This window comes from Schistocerca piceifrons, chromosome 7 (genome assembly GCF_021461385.2).
Source record: "Schistocerca piceifrons isolate TAMUIC-IGC-003096 chromosome 7, iqSchPice1.1, whole genome shotgun sequence".
NCBI classification, from domain to species: domain Eukaryota; kingdom Metazoa; phylum Arthropoda; class Insecta; order Orthoptera; family Acrididae; genus Schistocerca; species Schistocerca piceifrons.
Window position 1 is genome coordinate 282,523,182 of NC_060144.1, and position 18,015 is coordinate 282,541,196.

Genomic DNA, 18,015 nt, shown 5'->3' on the forward strand with positions numbered 1-18,015 from the left:
GATTTCCTGTCACGACTGTCCTACTCCCGAAGAAACTGCATTCCGGATATGATAGCAATAACCTTCAGGTCCCCACATATCTGCCATGGTGGACTTCATAATTTAATTTTTCATAAGCAATTTTACATTTTCGCAGGTCTCCTTCACATGTACATTCTGAACTACTGGAACAGACGAACGTGCGTCTTCATTGTCAAGCAAAAGAGCTATTAGGCTTAACTTTGGGAAATCAATGAAAAGTTTCTAGTATTCGGTGCTATGCTCCATTCTCCATGATGCAATTAAATTCCCGTTACAGACTGAAGACAGATTCCTTGGCACTATATTAACAAAAGTCTAGTAAACCTGGGCTCTAAAATGCATACCTTAAGAGCTATGAGCACTTGCTCATCTTCGATAATATGAAACACATCTCTTCTACTGCAAGCTCTTTGCTTTCCATATTCTGGGAGTAGGTGGTATGGACCAAAACACTACAAGAATGTTCAGCAAACACGGTTTATAGGAGCCATGAGCCTTGTTCATCTTGCCTCCTGTGAAAAACATCTCTTCCATCGATCAAATGCTCAGAGAGCCTATCTTTAATAGACATTGTTTTCCTTGTTATGGTGCGTACTACGTCCACCCAAGACATGCAAAGCAAAGAGCTTGCAGTAGATATGTTTCACAGCCTCGAAGATGAAAATGTGGGCATAGCTTTAAAGGCATCCATTTTAGAGCCCGTATTTACATATTATGCCTAGTGACAGGTCCTTGTCTTCGTACACGGTTTCTCTCCTAAGAGCCGCCAGGTGAATTTTCTCTGGTGTTTCAGAAGACATCTGTGATTTCGTTTTTGCATTGTGTAGCTGGAGCTAGCCCGGCATGCCACGGTATGTATCGCTGAAAGATTTTGTTTTAGCAATCCGCAACGTAAATGGCGGAAAACGTAGAAACATATAAAGACGGAGTTTAACATTCAGATTCAATGACGATAAAATACTTGACATTTTTCCAAGTTAAAATTTACTGCCAGTCTTGGACTCGAATCGGGGTCCATGAATGTCGCGAAGAGTGTACTATAATTGCGCACATACCTGCTCAAAGCTTCAGCCTGCGTTTCTCGCTCCGCGCAAATGTAAACGCGTAAGAAAATACAGCCTACCGCGTTACCACGAATACACTAAGGAAATTCTGTTGCGACAGTGAAAAGACAGGGTGATGAATGCATTCAGCAAAATCATAAGCACGTGTATCGTGGGAGAAGGTACTGCAGGAAGCTACCAGTATAAAACCTATTAGTGAAATCCCGCTACCTTTATTGAGGTCTTGTGGACCGAGTAGAAAAAATACATATAATTTTCTACAGAAACTGAGGACCGAAAGTCTACAGCAACGTGAGTGTCACGTATTATATTCCACTCTTCCGCCTCTGCTAGGCGAATGGCCGATAGGTAGCTAATATTGTAACTCTAATTATTACTTCCGTAACGAACTAATTTAGTGCTTCTTAAACTGTTTTAAAAGGGTCTTATTACTAGTATAAAAGTGGGAAATTCACTGCTGGGTCTATGTCAAGTACACGAAAGTGAAGACCTTTTTTTAAAGATGCATTGACAACAAGAGTGACTCCAAAATGGAAATAAAATTTACATTACCCCAGTATCGTACGCGATCTTGATTAAAGACAATCATGATTCAATAGGAAGTATTTTAAATTCATTGCAATACGATGAAACCAAATTGTAATTTTGTGGCGTCTTCAAATCACTGCAGTGTTACAGAAAGCGTAACAACTTTACAAAAGGCATGCACGCTTTTCCCCTGCGAGCAGGATACGTCAACGTGAAATGGCCAACCTGGAAGTGGAAAGTGGGCGAAAAAATGTGCAGCATGAAAATGTGAGAGCTCGTGAAGATATAGTACTTCCTCCATTTAACATCAGACTTGGCCTAATGGAAGTAGTCGTAAAAGCGGTTAAACCAACAGGTGGTCAATTTGCATACCTAGTTGACAACTTCACCGTCTTTCTGCGGCAAGGTAAAAGAAAGTGTGTTTACGGTACCGCGCATCAGGGAACTTGAGAACGATTTACTGTTCAGAGCACTACAGTCGAGAAGAAAAGTTATCTGTTTCTCGAACTCTACTGAATATGTCTTTAAATATATCAGAAATATAGCAAGCAGTGAAATTGTGATAGGTCGTAAACTGTCTACGACAGAAAAAAACACTAAAAACAGATTCAATCTGGTGTTTCGTTAAAAGCTATATTCGTGTCGTAGGGTTTATGGAAAGACGGAAAACATAACACAGGTAGACGTACTACAATGTCTCTATCAATGCTAGAACTTTTAGTAAGAACATTATCAATACATTGGGACAAATCAAACGTGGAATATTCATGTGTTGCATTGTACACTCGGTATCCCTTTTTCCATTGGTGATCCGCATCTTATTACGCCACTGTGCTCTCTTGTAGCATTAGGAATAGTTAACTCATTAGTTAATTGATTCCAAAATAACCAGTAGAGTCACAATAAAATATAAACGGTCTATCATCCAACGGACATCGCACACTGGAATGCATTATTTTAAATTATTGTTCCTGTGCCATGGTAATGATACTTTTCCGGACGAAGCTTTTTATTCGGTTCTCAGTGCAAGTCGAGATGGAGCTCTATCGTGAATCAAAACAGTTGTGTCAAGAGCGCCTCTCTCCCGGAGAGCAGAGATCACATGTTGGCGAAGCAGACCACAGTATCGTTTGCCGTTCAAGCTGCATGTCTTTGGTCCATGGGGTCCGAGTACCTCAAAGAAAAATGGACCATTTATGAACCGTGCTGTTAATCCATACCACTCAGTGACGCATTCACCAAGCAGGGGAACTTCATGAACATTCGTTGGAGGTGACGATCGCCAGATGCGACAACTGTGAGTGTCCACTCTCCCAGTGAGCGTGGAGTGTGCTTCAGCACTCCACAAAGTGTTCTGAGGACATACATCGTCAACTTCAACCTGTGCAAAGCCTACTTCAATGTCTGCGTCATGTGGCAAAAGCTGGTGAGTGATGTAAAGTTTGTGTGAATACACTTTCACAATTGTCTGCAGCGCTTTTCAAACGATGGACCGTGGTATGTTCAACTGGTCGTGGCACAGTTCGTGCATTACTTGATGATCCCACATAGCTTCCAGCATTCTCAGCCATGGAAACAGTAGCTTCTTCAACGATTTGTGCTGAAATTCCCGTCGGCCTCTCCCAAGAGCAATTGCCAAATCGTCAACAATTCCCAAATCACCAGTTAGTTCGAACTTCCGAATCATGTTCTTCAACCCCGGTGCAGAAAGAGGACCTCACCGTATTCCTTAATGAGGCGATATTCGCGGAGACCAGCAGCGATATTGTTGTTGCTTTGATAGAATAGCTTTAAGAGTAAAGCCCTGCGCCCCTTGCCTTGAACCATGTTGACTGTCCGCAACTATTATGCACTCTAACGCTTGTGTTTCAACACTTGGTCGTCGTACCAGTAGCGGCGCTTAGCGGCAAGTCATGACACTAACACTACTAACAACGTCAATTCTGCAGCGCTCAATTACACCATTCCTTCAAAGTTGGGTACCCATACGGTAAACAGAATATAACCATACTGTATACGAAAACTCTTTCCGTTTCTGTGAAAGACGGTAAAGTAAGCAACGCGAAAACGTCGTGCGGGAATTCAGTTCAGTAGCAGGATCTATTAAAGACGAAGTGTCCGCCCCCGGTAGCGGAGTGGTCAGCGCGACGGACTGTCAATCCTAAGGGCCCGGGTTCGATTCCCGGTTGGGACGAAGATTTTCTCCGCTCTGGGACTGGGTGTTGTGTTGTCCTAATGATCATCATTTCATCCCCATCGACGCGCAAGTCGCCGAAGTGGCGTAAAATCGAAAGACTTGCACCAGGCGAGCGGTCTAAACCGACGGGAGGCACACGACATTTTATTTCATTTTATTAGCGACGAAAACATCTAACAAATAGAGTAGCAACGTTAATTATAAACTGTTCCTGCAGCATGAAAAAAATAAAAAATGAGGCCAAGAACAAATTACTCACTGCACAAGGACAAATGCAGCGGAACAAAGAAAATACCAAGGAGACGTAACTATCCAGTAGGGAATATGGAGTGAAGATGTAAAACATAATAAAAAAAAGTTTCAAATGGCTCTGAGCACTATGAGACTTAACATCTGCGGTCATTAGTCCCGTAGAACCTAGAACTACTTAAATCTAACCAACCTAAGGAAATCATACACATCCATGCCCGAGGCAGGATTCGAACCTGCGACCGTAGTGGTCGCGCGATTCGAGACTGAAGCGCCTAGAACCGCTCAGCCACAACGGCGGACTGAAATATAATAAAGCGAAATCAAAATCCATATGTTGAACATACAATAAAATTCACCACAGAAAAGTCGCCAAAGAGCCGTATATTTTCAGAAGTTATTTGATTTAGACAACCAATTTCTGCACCTTATTAAAGCCATCTTCAGACCCCTCTGCACTCCATGTATACAGAATCAGAGAGATCGATGCATGCATAATTAGAACCATCAGTTTCTGGTTTGTTCGTTATTCCTCTTCCGCATGTTGTTGCAGATATTTTTGTGGTAGATGACAACAAGTGAACACATCTGCAGTCAAGGTCCACTGGAGCGTTAAGGTCAGAACACTCCAACCAGCTCGGGATTTTGACGATTTAATGCACCAATTGGACAGAATTTGGCACGATATTCCTCAGGAGAACATCCAATAACTACCAGTCAATGCCAAGCCGAATAATCGCTTGCATTAGGGCCAGAGGTGGACAAACCAGTTACTGACTTGCTCAGTTAGTGAAGCTCTTTGTCATGAATAAATCAACCAATCTTCTTGAAACTGCAATCATTTGTTTGTCCGGTTTTCGTTCCCGTCGGCTTTTTTCTCTTTGAAATGAAAAATTAAAAAGAGTAATTTCAAGTTCTGACGCGTATTCCCTTGCTTTTTTTCAATTCACTACCGCTTTCAGTTGCTGTTATATTGTTATTTTCGCAACTATCTTCATTGTGGAGTATACAAAACCGTCTGTAACCTTTCATATACAACGGGAATCTCATTTCTGTTGCTATTGTTCCACTTTCTTCCACACGTCTCAACAACCGTTTCTGTTTCCATACATTGAAGTATGAAAAGCAGCAGCTGCTATCTTCTACCATTCCTTGATTTATTGTCCAGTATTCGTTATATAGATCTATAAGCATTCTGGAATATATTTAATTTATTAGCTTCATCATTATTGCCAAAATATGGTATTTTACAGCTAAAATACTGAAATGTATCTCCCGTCATTCAGAACAATTTTTAAACTCGCTAGGATTTCCCGATTTACACGTTCCAAATGATTCGACGATATATGAATTAGTGATATTTCAGGAGGCTTTAGCCAAACAAAGGTCTATAAAAGTGATTAAATTAGACGAATAGAAGTGATCAAGGAAAGAAGTCCGAGAACATCGATGTGTCACATAGCACTTTAGAAACCATCCGGAAACGGAGCGCGTTAATGCACAGCTTTCGGGATACTGGGAGGCGAGCCTGTCCCACTTCGAATCCGCCTCACGGACTGAGGACAAGGTCTGGTGAGCCGGACAGCCTGGATATGGCTTTTAGGCTGTTTACCACATCCAACTAGGTGAACGCTAGGCTGGTATCCGCATCCAAAGTTGCAACGTTATTACGACGAGTACTGTCTTCAAACAGCCGCCACAGATCTCCGTGGCGAAAGAAAATTGCTTTAAAGTCTCTCTCCTACAAAAACCACGTAAAAATTCTGATATTAACGTATGGTATACATCTCTATAATTAACTTAAAGAGATCCGCTTCGGTTCTACTAATCATGTATTCAAGTAACGACGGTTTCCGGATGTTAAAATCCCATCTTCGGGCGTATTAAATTACTGTATTTGGTAACGCATAGCATGCATTCGGTCCAGATAGTGCTAGGGCTCCAAATCATTATATCTAGTAGGTAAAAACTGTCTGCCGTCGCGCATGAATGCCAACCCGCCAACATAACAACTCTTGTGCATCTCTTTAGTCTTTGTAAAATGTAAAAAATTAGTGGCAGATACTGTTTTGATAAACGGTAAAATTTCCCTCTCCAGGAAACAGCTTTTAACTTGGCACGTCATATCTTGAAAAGTATTTAGCTTACTGACATACTTTTCTTTCTCTCCATTATCAAAACACTTCTCTCCCGCCAACGCTTCTTTCCAGATTAACACAATCACACTGCGTTTGCTGTTTATTAGCTTCTTTTCCTCCCAAACATTCAGGTAAAAATTCTGAAACTCATATGTGGTATTGGCCTCTACTGTGTAACTTAAATTTATTTAGGACTGAAGTTTTGACGTCCAAGCACTACGTGAAATTTTCGCGCTCGGGGCAGTTTCTTATTTCAAAGTTTGCAGTAACAATGTCGTTTTTCTAGAGCAGATGTGGCAACACAGTACTAATCGAAAGCTCCAGGCTCCCATTGATGCAATGGTGGCGGGAGTATTCCAATTCAATAGCAACGAGATGCCAACTACTCACGAGGGCAACGCAAAACCGCCAGTCCGTTTATGATAATATTACATGGTGGTCACATCATGTTCGACGTTAACGTGCAGCGCTCACTGACGGCTGGCGGCAACACTAGCAATGGAGGGTATATTTAGCGTGTGGGGGGACACGAAAGATAGTGCAGTCGTTGTCGTAATGCCGAAACGGAGCGCCACCCAAAAAGGCACTGTCGTTGTCTTTCAGGCCAAAGGTGGAAGTATTTCCAGAACGGCTTAGTCTGCAGAGTTCGCATTCTGCCAAGGTTAAAGTACACCGTTCATGGCAAAATGGCGCTATCCACAACCGCCGACGCAACTGTGGTGCACCATGGGCCATAAAAGATAGCGATGAAGGACGGCTGCGGAGATGTGCCGGCGCGAATAAACGTGCAACTGTTGAGCAACTGACTGACCAGATGAACCAAGGGCGACCAACATTGTCACCTCAACGACCGTTCGGCGAACGTTGCTGCGTATGGGCCTCCGCAGTGGGGGCATGGTTCATGCATCCATGCTGAGTGCTCTTCATCAGCGACGAAGGCTGGAATTTGTTCGTCAGTATCGCAACTGGTCATCTACTGAACGGCGACAGTTAGCCTTTTCAGATTAATCATGTTTTACGCTCCATCGGACTGATGGCTGTTGGTGTGTACGGCGCGAAACGTCTGATTGTAAACACCCCGCAACAATTGCCAGAAGGGTCGATTCCCATTTCACATGCCGTTTGTTTTTCCTCGCCACGGTGCATTCTACCAGTAGGGCAGTGCAACGTGTCACACAGTTCGAAGCGTAAGTGCATTGTTCGAAGAGCACCAGAATGAGTTTACAGTACTTCCCCGAGAATCTGTGAGACCATCTCGATAGGGCTGTTCGAGTCATGGATCCTCAGGCGAGAAACGTCTCGCGGCTGTCCGCACTGCAAAAGGTGGCTATTCACGCTTTTGACAGATGGTCACATTAATGTGACTGGACAGTGTAAATCCATGTAATGTTTTATCTTTGGGGGATGTTGAGAGATAAGGTATACGTAACAATTCCCACACACTAGATGAGTTAGACGGCTGAAAACGGCTTGTACTTTCAAAGAATTTCGGCTGCCACGATTCGATGTGTGTTTGACATCGTATCCAGAAGGTTCCAGGTGCTCTTGTAGCAGAGGATCGTTATTTTAAGCACCTCCTGCAAAATAAAGGTGAACTGCATTTAGTCGCATTCAGTCTTAAATCTTTCTCAGCTCAGGGAAGACACACCGAGTTGCAAATGGCAGCTGTCGAGGGACATAACTGGTGCACATTCCGAGCGTGTACTGCGCGCATACACTTCATTCCTACATGAAACGCCCTTCGCTCTACATTGTTTGTCAGTAAACCGTTACCAGCTCTGGTCAAAGTGGACTGTTCTATTTCTGAGACTGCTAGTTGGGCTTTAAGTGGTAGACCTGTTTCATACAGCAGGGATGCAAACTACACTCCTGGAAATGGAAAAAAGAACACATTGACACCGGTGTGTCAGACCCACCATACTTGCTCCGGACACTGCGAGAGGGCTGTACAAGCAATGATCACACGCACGGCACAGCGGACACACCAGGAACCGCGGTGTTGGCCGTCGAATGGCGCTAGCTGCGCAGCATTTGTGCACCGCCGCCGTCAGTGTCAGCCAGTTTGCCGTGGCATACGGAGCTCCATCGCAGTCTTTAACACTGGTAGCATGCCGCGACAGCGTGGACGTGAACCGTATGTGCAGTTGACGGACTTTGAGCGAGGGCGTATAGTGGGCATGCGGGAGGCCGGGTAGACGTACCGCCGAATTGCTCAACACGTGGGGCGTAAGGTCTCCACTCTACATCGATGTTGTCGCCAGTGGTCGGCGGAAGGTGCACGTGCCCGTCGACCTGCGACCGGACCACAGCGACGCACGGATGCACGCCAAGACCGTAGGATCCTACGCAGTGCCGTAGGGGACCGCACCGCCACTTCCCAGGAAATTAGGGACACTGTTGCTCCTGGGGTATCGGCGAGGACCATTCGCAACCGTCTCCATGAAGCTGGGCTACGGTCCCGCACACCGTTAGGCCGTCTTCCGCTCACGCCCCAACATCGTGCAGCCCGCCTCCAGTGGTGTCGCGACAGGCGTGAATGGAGGGACGCATGGAGACGTGTCGTCTTCAGCGATGAGAGTCGCTTCTGCCTTGGTGCCAATGATGGTCGTATGCGTGTTTGGCGCCGTGCAGGTGAGCGCCACAATCAGGACTGCATACGACCGAGGCACACAGGGCCAACACCCAGCATCATGGTGTGGGGAGCGATCTCCTACACTGGCCATACACCACTGGTGATCGTCGAGGGGACACTGAATAGTGCACGGTACATCCAAACCGTCATCGAACCCATCGTTCTACCATTCCTAGACCGGCAAGGGAACGTGCTGTTCCAACAGGACAATGCACGTCCGCATGTATCCCGTGCCAACCAACGTGCTCAAGAAGGTGTAAGTCAACTACCCTGGCCAGCAAGATCTCCGGATCTGTCCCCCATTGAGCATGTTTGGGACTGGATGAAGCGTCGTCTCACGCGGTCTGCACGTCCAGCACGAACGCTGGTCCAACTGAGGCGCCAGGTGGAAATGGCATGGCAAGCCGTTCCACAGGACTACATCCAGCATCTCTACGATCGTCTCCATGGGAGAATAGCAGCCTGCATTGCTGCGAAAGGTGGATATACACTGTACTAGTGGCGACATTGTGCATGCTCTGTTGCCTGTGTCTATGTGCCTGTGGTTCTGTCAGTGTGATCATGTGATGTATCTGACCCCAGGAATGTGTCAATAAAGTTTCCCCTTCCTGGGACAATGAACTCACGGTGTTCTTATTTCAATTTCCAGGAGTGTACTTTAAATCGGACTGCATGCACTCGAACCGAAACTTTACAAAGTAAAGCTCGACGTCAATACTGCAACTGACTGCTGCATTCTGTAGTTGACGGAAGGGTTGATACTGCCTTTTTTTCTGACAAAGCGTGGCTGCATTTATCAGAGTACGCAACAAAATCGATTTTTCAGGTCTGAAAATCCTCATTACTTACGGTACATGAAAAGCCTCTGCATGTTGTGGAAATTGGAGTGCAACATGAATGACTGGGGTTGAGTTTTCCCACCAAGTCTTAATTTTTTACATCCCTCCCGCCGACACCTTGAACAACCGCTTCTTAGTGTCGAGATGTATTTCTTAGTCACTAGTTTCCGGTTATGTGAAGAAACGAGAAAATTGTCCCTCAGTGTTACGCAATATGTTTAAGTGTTCGTCGAAAGATAACGTATTAGTAGAGACTGTATTCAGCAAGCGTATCTCAGGCTTTTAGTGACAGATTAGTTTTCGCTACCAGTACATCTCTGAGACCCTTTGCAAACCATTAACTGTCTCAGAATCTATGAATCTGCTAAGCACAACGAAGGGATAAAATTTATATTTTTTCTGCTACGTCCTCATTTTTGAGTTCAAAAATTCGTAAAGCTAATATTATGTTTAATATTTGTTTCTTGTGTTGAACTACAAGTTGATGGATAAATTGTTCGATATAGACGGGTTCACGCTTTCAGTACAACAATTGACTACTTCCAATGCGTTAGAAATATGATTAGAGTACTTTTTGTTCTAAAAAGAGAGATATACATTTTTTTTTAATTTGTCGTAGTGCCAACATTCAAAATCGTCGTCATCTTACTGATAACTTAATTGGAAGCACTAATGAAGATAAATAATTACTCTAATTTATTTGACATTACTTTATGGGACGAGGTGGGTAAAGCCACCAGTGCAGAAAAAGTTGCCGCTGCATATTTTTTGCCCTAAACAGTGCTACTGTCTGCCGACGAGTGAACAAACTAACTCAAGAATGTAGGAAAAGACAGGAAACTACTTGCCGTAAAGAAGACGCGTTAAATTGCAGGCATAATTAAAGCTTTCGGCCACAGCCTTCATCAGCAAAAGTGAAACGCACACCACTCATACACCAGCAAGCACACCTTATGCGTGTGAGTTTGATAGATGAAGCTTGTTGCGTTACTGTATTTTATAGCACAAACGTTTCTGATTTTCACTCGTTTGATATAAGGAGAGTCATTTACATTTTTCTTGTCGCTTCACTTAAACAGAGAATAAAACTTTTTTTTACAATACAAATGTTTAAACAACGTCTTTCGGCATTAAAATGCAGTCCCTTGTTATTTCTTTCGGTTTGATAGTTTGATATGTGGAGCGTTAACAAAGACATGTCGGGCAATCGGGAAAAGTGGACAAAGAGTTTACCCTAATAACAATTAATTACTTCCATAAATCACATATAATAGTACAGATCAGACTGATTTCTAAACCCTTTAACACATAAAACTTTAACCGCCATTCTCTCCCTTTGTGACGATTTTGAATTAATGACACATTCTACATCTACATCGATTTAATTACTCTTCAATTCAAAAATAAGTGCCTGGCAGAGGTTTCATCGAACCACCTTCAAGCTATAGTATGTCTCCACCGTTCCACTCTCGAACAGTGCGCGGCGAAACGCTTTCGGTGGGAGCTCTGCTTTATTACGGCGATCATTTCTCCATATGTATGTGAGCGCCAACAAAATATTTTCACACTCTGAGGAGAAAGTTACTGATTTAAATTTCGTAAGAAGTCCCTACTGCAACGAAAACCGTTTTGTTTCAATGATTGCCACCCGAATAAGCGTATCACATCCATGGCACTCGCTCTCCGCTATTTCGGAGTAATACAAAGCGGGCTGCCCTTCTCTGAACTTTTTCGATGTCCTATCTGATTTGGATGCCAAACCGCACAGAAATACTACATAAGAGGGCGGATAAGCGTAGTGCAAGCAGTCTCTTTGGTAGATCTGTTACATTTTTTCGAAGTTTTCTGCCAATAAATCAGTCTTTCGTTTGCTTTCTCCATAACTTTATCTATGTGATCATTCTAATTTTTGCTGTTCGTGATTGCAATCCCTAAGTATTTAATTAGACTGCCAGCCTTTACATTTGTGTGATTTATCCTGTAATCGAAATTTAGTAGATTCCATATAGTAGTCATGTGGATGACTTCAGACTTTTCATTGTTTAGAGTCAGTAGCCAATTTTTGCACCATACAGATATGTTCTTTAGATCATTCTTCAGTTGGTTTTAATCATGTGACTGGCTTTACAAAGCAGTAAATGACAGCATCATCCGAAAACAATGTAAGTGGACTGCTCAGATTGCCTCCTATGTCGTTTATGTAGATCAGGAACAGCAGAGAGCCTTAAACCATTTCGGCCCGCCAGTTATTGCATCTGTTTTACTCCATGACATTTCCTCCTTTAGTACGATCTCTGACCATTCTGACAGTAAAGAACAACTCCAGTCGATACCTGGGACGATACTGCACAGGTACGCAATTTGATTACAAATCGCTTCGGCGAGGAACGTATCAAAAACATTCTGGATATCTAAAACTATAGACTCAGTTTGACATCCCCTGTCGATAGCACTCATGGCATCGTGAGAATAGAGAGCTAGCAGTGTTTTCCCAAGAACTATGTTTTCTGAATCTTTATTGGCTGTTTTCTTGGAGGTGATTCATAATGTTCGAGCACAGTAAATGTTCCAAAATCCTACTGCAGACCGACGTTAGCGATATGAGTCTGTACTTCAGAGGTTTGCTCCTATTTCCTCTCTTGGATATTGGTGTGACTTGTGAACCTTTCCAGTCTTTGGTTATGGATCTTTCGACGAATGAGGGTTACATATGATTGCTAAGTATGAAGCTACAGTATCTGCATACTCTGAAAGGACCAGAGGTCTTGCCTTTATTAAGTAATTTAAACTGCTTCGCTACACGGGGAATATCTACTCTTAAGTTACCCATGTCTGCAGTTGTTCTTGATGCGAATTCTGGAATATTTACTTAGTCTTCTTTTGTGAAATAATTTCGGAAAAATTTGTTCAGTAACTGTGCTTTAATGGCATCGGTAACATCACCATTTTTAACGCTCAGTGTCGGTATTGATTGTGTCTCTTAGATTTCGAGACAGAGTTTCATTGTGGAAAGTACTAAAAGACTCTCGCATTAAAGTTCACGCTATATTTCGAGCTTCTGTTAAACTTCGCCAATCTTGGGGGTTTCGCGTTCTTTTAAATTTAACATGCTTGTTTCGTTGCTTCTGTAACAGTGTTCTGAACTGTTCTTTATACTACTGGGCATCAGTACCATCTCTTATTAATTTATCTGATATACACTCCTGGAAACTGAAATAAGAACACCGTGAATTCATTGTCCCAGGAAGGGGAAACTTTATTGACACATTCCTGGGGTCAGATACATCACATGATCACACTGACAGAACCACAGGCACATAGACACAGGCAACAGAGCATGCACAATGTCGCCACTAGTACAGTGTATATCCACCTTTCGCAGCAATGCAGGCTGCTATTCTCCCATGGAGACGATCGTAGAGATGCTGGATGTAGTCCTGTGGAACGGCTTGCCACGCCATTTCCACCTGGCGCCTCAGTTGGACCAGCGTTCGTGCTGGACGTGCAGACCGCGTGAGACGACGCTTCATCCAGTCCCAAACATGCTCAATGGGGGACAGATCCGGAGATCTTGCTGGCCAGGGTAGTTGACTTACACCTTCTAGAGCACGTTGGGTGGCACGGGATACATGCGGACGTGCATTGTCCTGTTGGAACAGCAAGTTCCCTTGCCGGTCTAGGAATGGTAGAACGATGGGTTCGATGACGGTTTGGATGTACCGTGCACTATTCAGTGTCCCCTCGACGATCACCAGTGGTGTATGGCCAGTGTAGGAGATCGCTCCCCACACCATGATGCCGGGTGTTGGCCCTGTGTGCCTCGGTCGTATGCAGTCCTGATTGTGGCGCTCACCTGCACGGCGCCAAACACGCATACGACCATCATTGGCACCAAGGCAGAAGCGACTCTCATCGCTGAAGACGACACGTCTCCATTCGTCCCTCCATTCACGCCTGTCGCGACACCACTGGAGGCGGGCTGCACGATGTTGGGGCGTGAGCGGAAGACGGCCTAACGGCGTGCGGGACCGTAGCCCAGCTTCATGGAGACGGTTGCGAATGGTCCTCGCCGATACCCCAGGAGCAACAGTGTCCCTAATTTGCTGGGAAGTGGCGGTGCGGTCCCCTACGGCACTGCGTAGGATCCTACGGTCTTGGCGTGCATCCGTGGGTCGCTGCGGTCCGGTCCCAGGTCGACGGGCACGTGCACCTTCCGCCGACCACTGGCGACAACATCGATGTACTGTGGAGACCTCACGCCCCACGTGTTGAGCAATTCGGCGGTACGTCCACCCGGCCTCCCGCATGCCCACTATACGCCCTCGCTCAAAGTCCGTCAACTGCACATACGGTTCACGTCCACGCTGTCGCGGCATGCTACCAGTATTAAAGACTGCGATGGAGCTCCGTATGCCCCGGCAAACTGGCTGACACTGACGGCGGCGGTGCACAAATGCTGCGCAGCTAGCGCCATTCGACGGCCAACACCGCGGTTCCTGGTGTGTCCGCTGTGCCGTGCGTGTGATCATTGCTTGTACAGCCCTCTCGCAGTGTCCGGAGCAAGTATGGTGGGTCTGACACAACGGTGTCAATGTGTTCTTTTTTTCCATTTCCAGGAGTGTACGTCTCTAAACTGCCGTCGGTACTAGTTCCTTTAATTTGAAGCACATCTGCTCTATGCTTACATAGTTGGATAAGTAGTGGAGGCTGTTTCCTAGGAAGTACTCAAGCGAAATTTAGTCTGCTTTTTTAAATACGTACATTTTTCGTTTATTTTCGGTGGGTTTGGATGTTACGATATTGCGTTCCCCCATCTTGTGCCCGCTAATCCTTGTATCCGTCATGATGCTCCGTATTTACTCAGGATTATTTGTTGCTAAGAGATAACGTATGTTTCCACATCCATTTACATTTTTGTGGGCTCCTGAACTAACTACCCAACATAATTTTCAGTACGATTTCTGACGACGTTTTATGCCTGCCACCGACTTTAAACATGTATTTTCGCCACCATATCAACGGTAGATTGAAGTCACCACCAGCTATAACTGCACGAGTGGGACACCTGTTTGAAACAAGACTCAAGTTGTCTTTGAACTATTCAGCAACTGTATCATCTGAGTCGGGGGTCGATAAAAGGAACCAATTATTAATTTACAATATTGTAAGATATAATCCCTACCCACATTAAATCACAGAACTATCTACTTCAATTTCACTGCAAGGTAAACTACTACTGACTGCAAAAAAACTCTCCACCACCAACTGTATTTAATGTATTCTTTCAAAACACTTTTAGGCCCCTCGTAAGAATTTCGGCATAACTTCTTTCGGGCTTTAGGCGCTTCCTGTGTATAGTGGACCCCTGACCTATTAAGTGGAACTCGGAAACCCACATTGTTTACAACCTTTTTTCTGTTACATTTGACCCAATACATAAATCCGATTGAAGAAGGTCTTCCGCATCCACTTGGTATTGTTAGAGACACTGGGGCATCAAAATGCCCAGAAAAAAGTCTGGAAATCAGAACAACAAACACGGGATCCCACTGCGATGGCACTGGCCAAATTAGTCCCTTCGATAGGGAAAAGTGGCCACTACGTAAGACTTCAGTAAAATACATGTAATTCCTATATGTTATTCACATTATACTGTGCAAATTCAAAAAGTATTAGCGACAAGCTTCTATTAATAACTATAGGTTAGTGCAAATTCAATCTCAGTTTGAGTGGCCACTTTACCCTGCCTTCCCCTACGAGTACTGGTGATGCGCTTCTGTAGCAACAATGGTTACGTACGTTTGTTATGCAAGACGAAGTATATATTTAACTGTATCTCACTGCAGATATTTTTATACAAATATAAAAAAATCAGCCATCATATGTTGTGCTCGCAAAACGCGAAAAGTTGTTGGCCGATTGACTTGAAATTATGATACAACGTTGCATGAAATGTTGTTACCAGAAATCTCAAAAAGTGCTTGACCGATTTACTTCACATTTTTACACAATACTCTCCTGAATATTCGGACGGACACAGGATACACATTTTTAATACATGAAATATATAAATATATATGTAAAATATAAAAGGGAAACATTGTTGTTTACTTCAGATTTTAACACGTTGCCCTAATGAATGTCTGGACGAATATAGGATATATATTTTTAAAACTACATAATATATATGTATGAGAGCGAAACGTTGTTAGCAAAAATTTCGAATAGTTCTTGACCGATTTAATTCAAATTTTACATGATACTCCATTAAATATTCAGACAGACATAGACTACATATTTTTTTAAACAACAGTGTACAGGTTCTGTACTGACTGCAAGAAAGAAAATGCTCTCCTGCCTCTATTGTGAAACTGTGCGGTATTGTTTACTTTATCGCAGGGATTCTGAACTACGGTAGCAGAGCATTAAAATAATTTGGTTTTCCCATTATATATTCTTCCTCCTATATTTTTAAACTAACTGTATATATAAGGAGTGCTGTTTTGGTTTCTTCCTCACTGACAGTTTTCACAGAAAGCAAGAAATTAGCATTTCTGGCTCATCAGCTTATGACTAGAACACTACTATAGAATCTGAATGTGCAATAATAATAAATAAGGATCAAGGTCAGTAAGAGAGCAAAGGAGATACAGAGTGGGGCTGGGGGAAATGGACATAGAGATCGCAAAAGAGGAGACTGAAGGACGGGGCAGGAGGAGCTGGAGAGAGAGAGGGTGCAGGAAGAGACGAAGAGAGAGGGGGGAGAGAAGGATATTACAAAGTATAACCAGTTCCAGTACACAGTAGAAACGTGTGCTTCTTTCTTTTCTGAGCTACAGCAAAGAATGGCCGGATACAGCTAGTTCAATATAAAAATTCCGTGTTGTCAGAGTAATTCGGAATGTGCGCCGCCATGTTCAGGCAGTTCGAGCCAGTAGTGGCCGGTACTACTCGTTTGTACACGAGCGTTACTGCACTCATAGCTTGGCTCTGTGTGGCGTTGCGGGCCGTGTCTTCTAGAGGCTTTTCTAATTAAACGGCTCACGTTTAGCTGTGGACCACACTGCCTAAGAGTCAGGGACAGCTGCATCTCATTAACTTGCCCCGTACAAGTTTTACTGCAATGACTTCGAGATACCGGTCTTGGCAACACGGCTAAGATGAAGTCAACGCTCTCATAGGATTCCGGAACAAGAGAGATACTCGATCTGTTTACGTTATGTGGACGCCACGTTGAACAAGTGAAATTTGGGAGCTAAGGTGAACGCAAAGAAGAACAAAAAGGTAGGATACCAGTTTAAAAAAAAAAAAAGGAAAAGAAACATTTTAACGGATTACAGTTCTTAATTGCGGAAAATTCTACATTTAAAGTAAAAGTAAATAAAAGAATTCTTTTATTCAAACAGTTGAGAAAGTATGACTTTTTGTGATTTAATAGCCCAGTAATTGAGCCTGCCAAGTGGAAGAGAAATTTGTAATTCAAAAGCGTCTTTCCGTAAATTTAGTAATCATCTATCCAGGCGCTCAGCGGGCACGCTGAAACCGAAACGGAACATTCCAGTCACAAGTCTCCCAAATGGGCGATACTGACAAAAGTATTCACAGCATGGAAAATCGATAAAAACAGAAACGTTTGCGGTTATAATTCATCTATATCACTAAGTGATTATCCAAGAGCACGGAACCTACACACAGTTGCCGATTACTTATTTGATTTTCAGATTTCTTATAAACAATGATCTAATTGAAAAATTTAAAATGCTGACATAGTCTATACATTAAGAGCTACAATCAATGCAAAAGGTTTAACACAGTGAGACAAGTATCACAATTATAAACTATGTATATGTCTAGCCCGCCCGGCTAGCCGTGCGGTCTAACACGCTGCTTCCCGAGTGGGAAGGCGTACCGGTCCCCTGCACGAATCCGCCCGGCGGATTAGTGTCGAGGTCCGATGTGCCGGCCAGCCTGTGGATGGTTTTTAAGGCCATTTTCCAACTACCTCGGCGAATACGGGTTGGTTTCCTTTATTCCGCCTCAGTTACACTATGTCGGCGATTGCTGCGCAAGCACTGCCACCATATATGTGTACACCTTAATTACTCTACTACGCAAACATTAAGGGTTACCCTCGTCTGGTCTAAGATGTTCCCGGGGATTGGGCGGGGGGGGGGGGGGGGGGGAGGGGGTGCTAGGGGGCGGTTCCACTGGTGGCCGAACCACACAATAATCCTGGGTTCGGTGTGCGGCGGCGGTGAGGTGGGGTGGGTGGAGTGCTGTGGCCTGTTGTGGGGCTGAGGGCTACAGCGGGGCGAAGCCTCTCCGTCGTTTGTAGGTCCCCAGTTTT

The 18,015-nt window shown here is 44.1% G+C and overlaps 1 long non-coding RNA gene and 1 other non-coding gene across 2 annotated transcripts in view; both read left to right on the forward strand.

Moving 5' to 3' along the window:
- The window catches only part of LOC124804615, a 71,505-nt gene that overhangs the window by 26,676 nt on the left and 26,814 nt on the right, over positions 1 to 18,015 (forward strand). The gene's annotated exons all lie outside the window — the stretch shown is intronic.
- Trnad-guc lies at positions 3,734 to 3,807 on the forward strand. The gene has a single exon. It is a non-coding gene; the product is annotated as a tRNA-Asp (tRNA).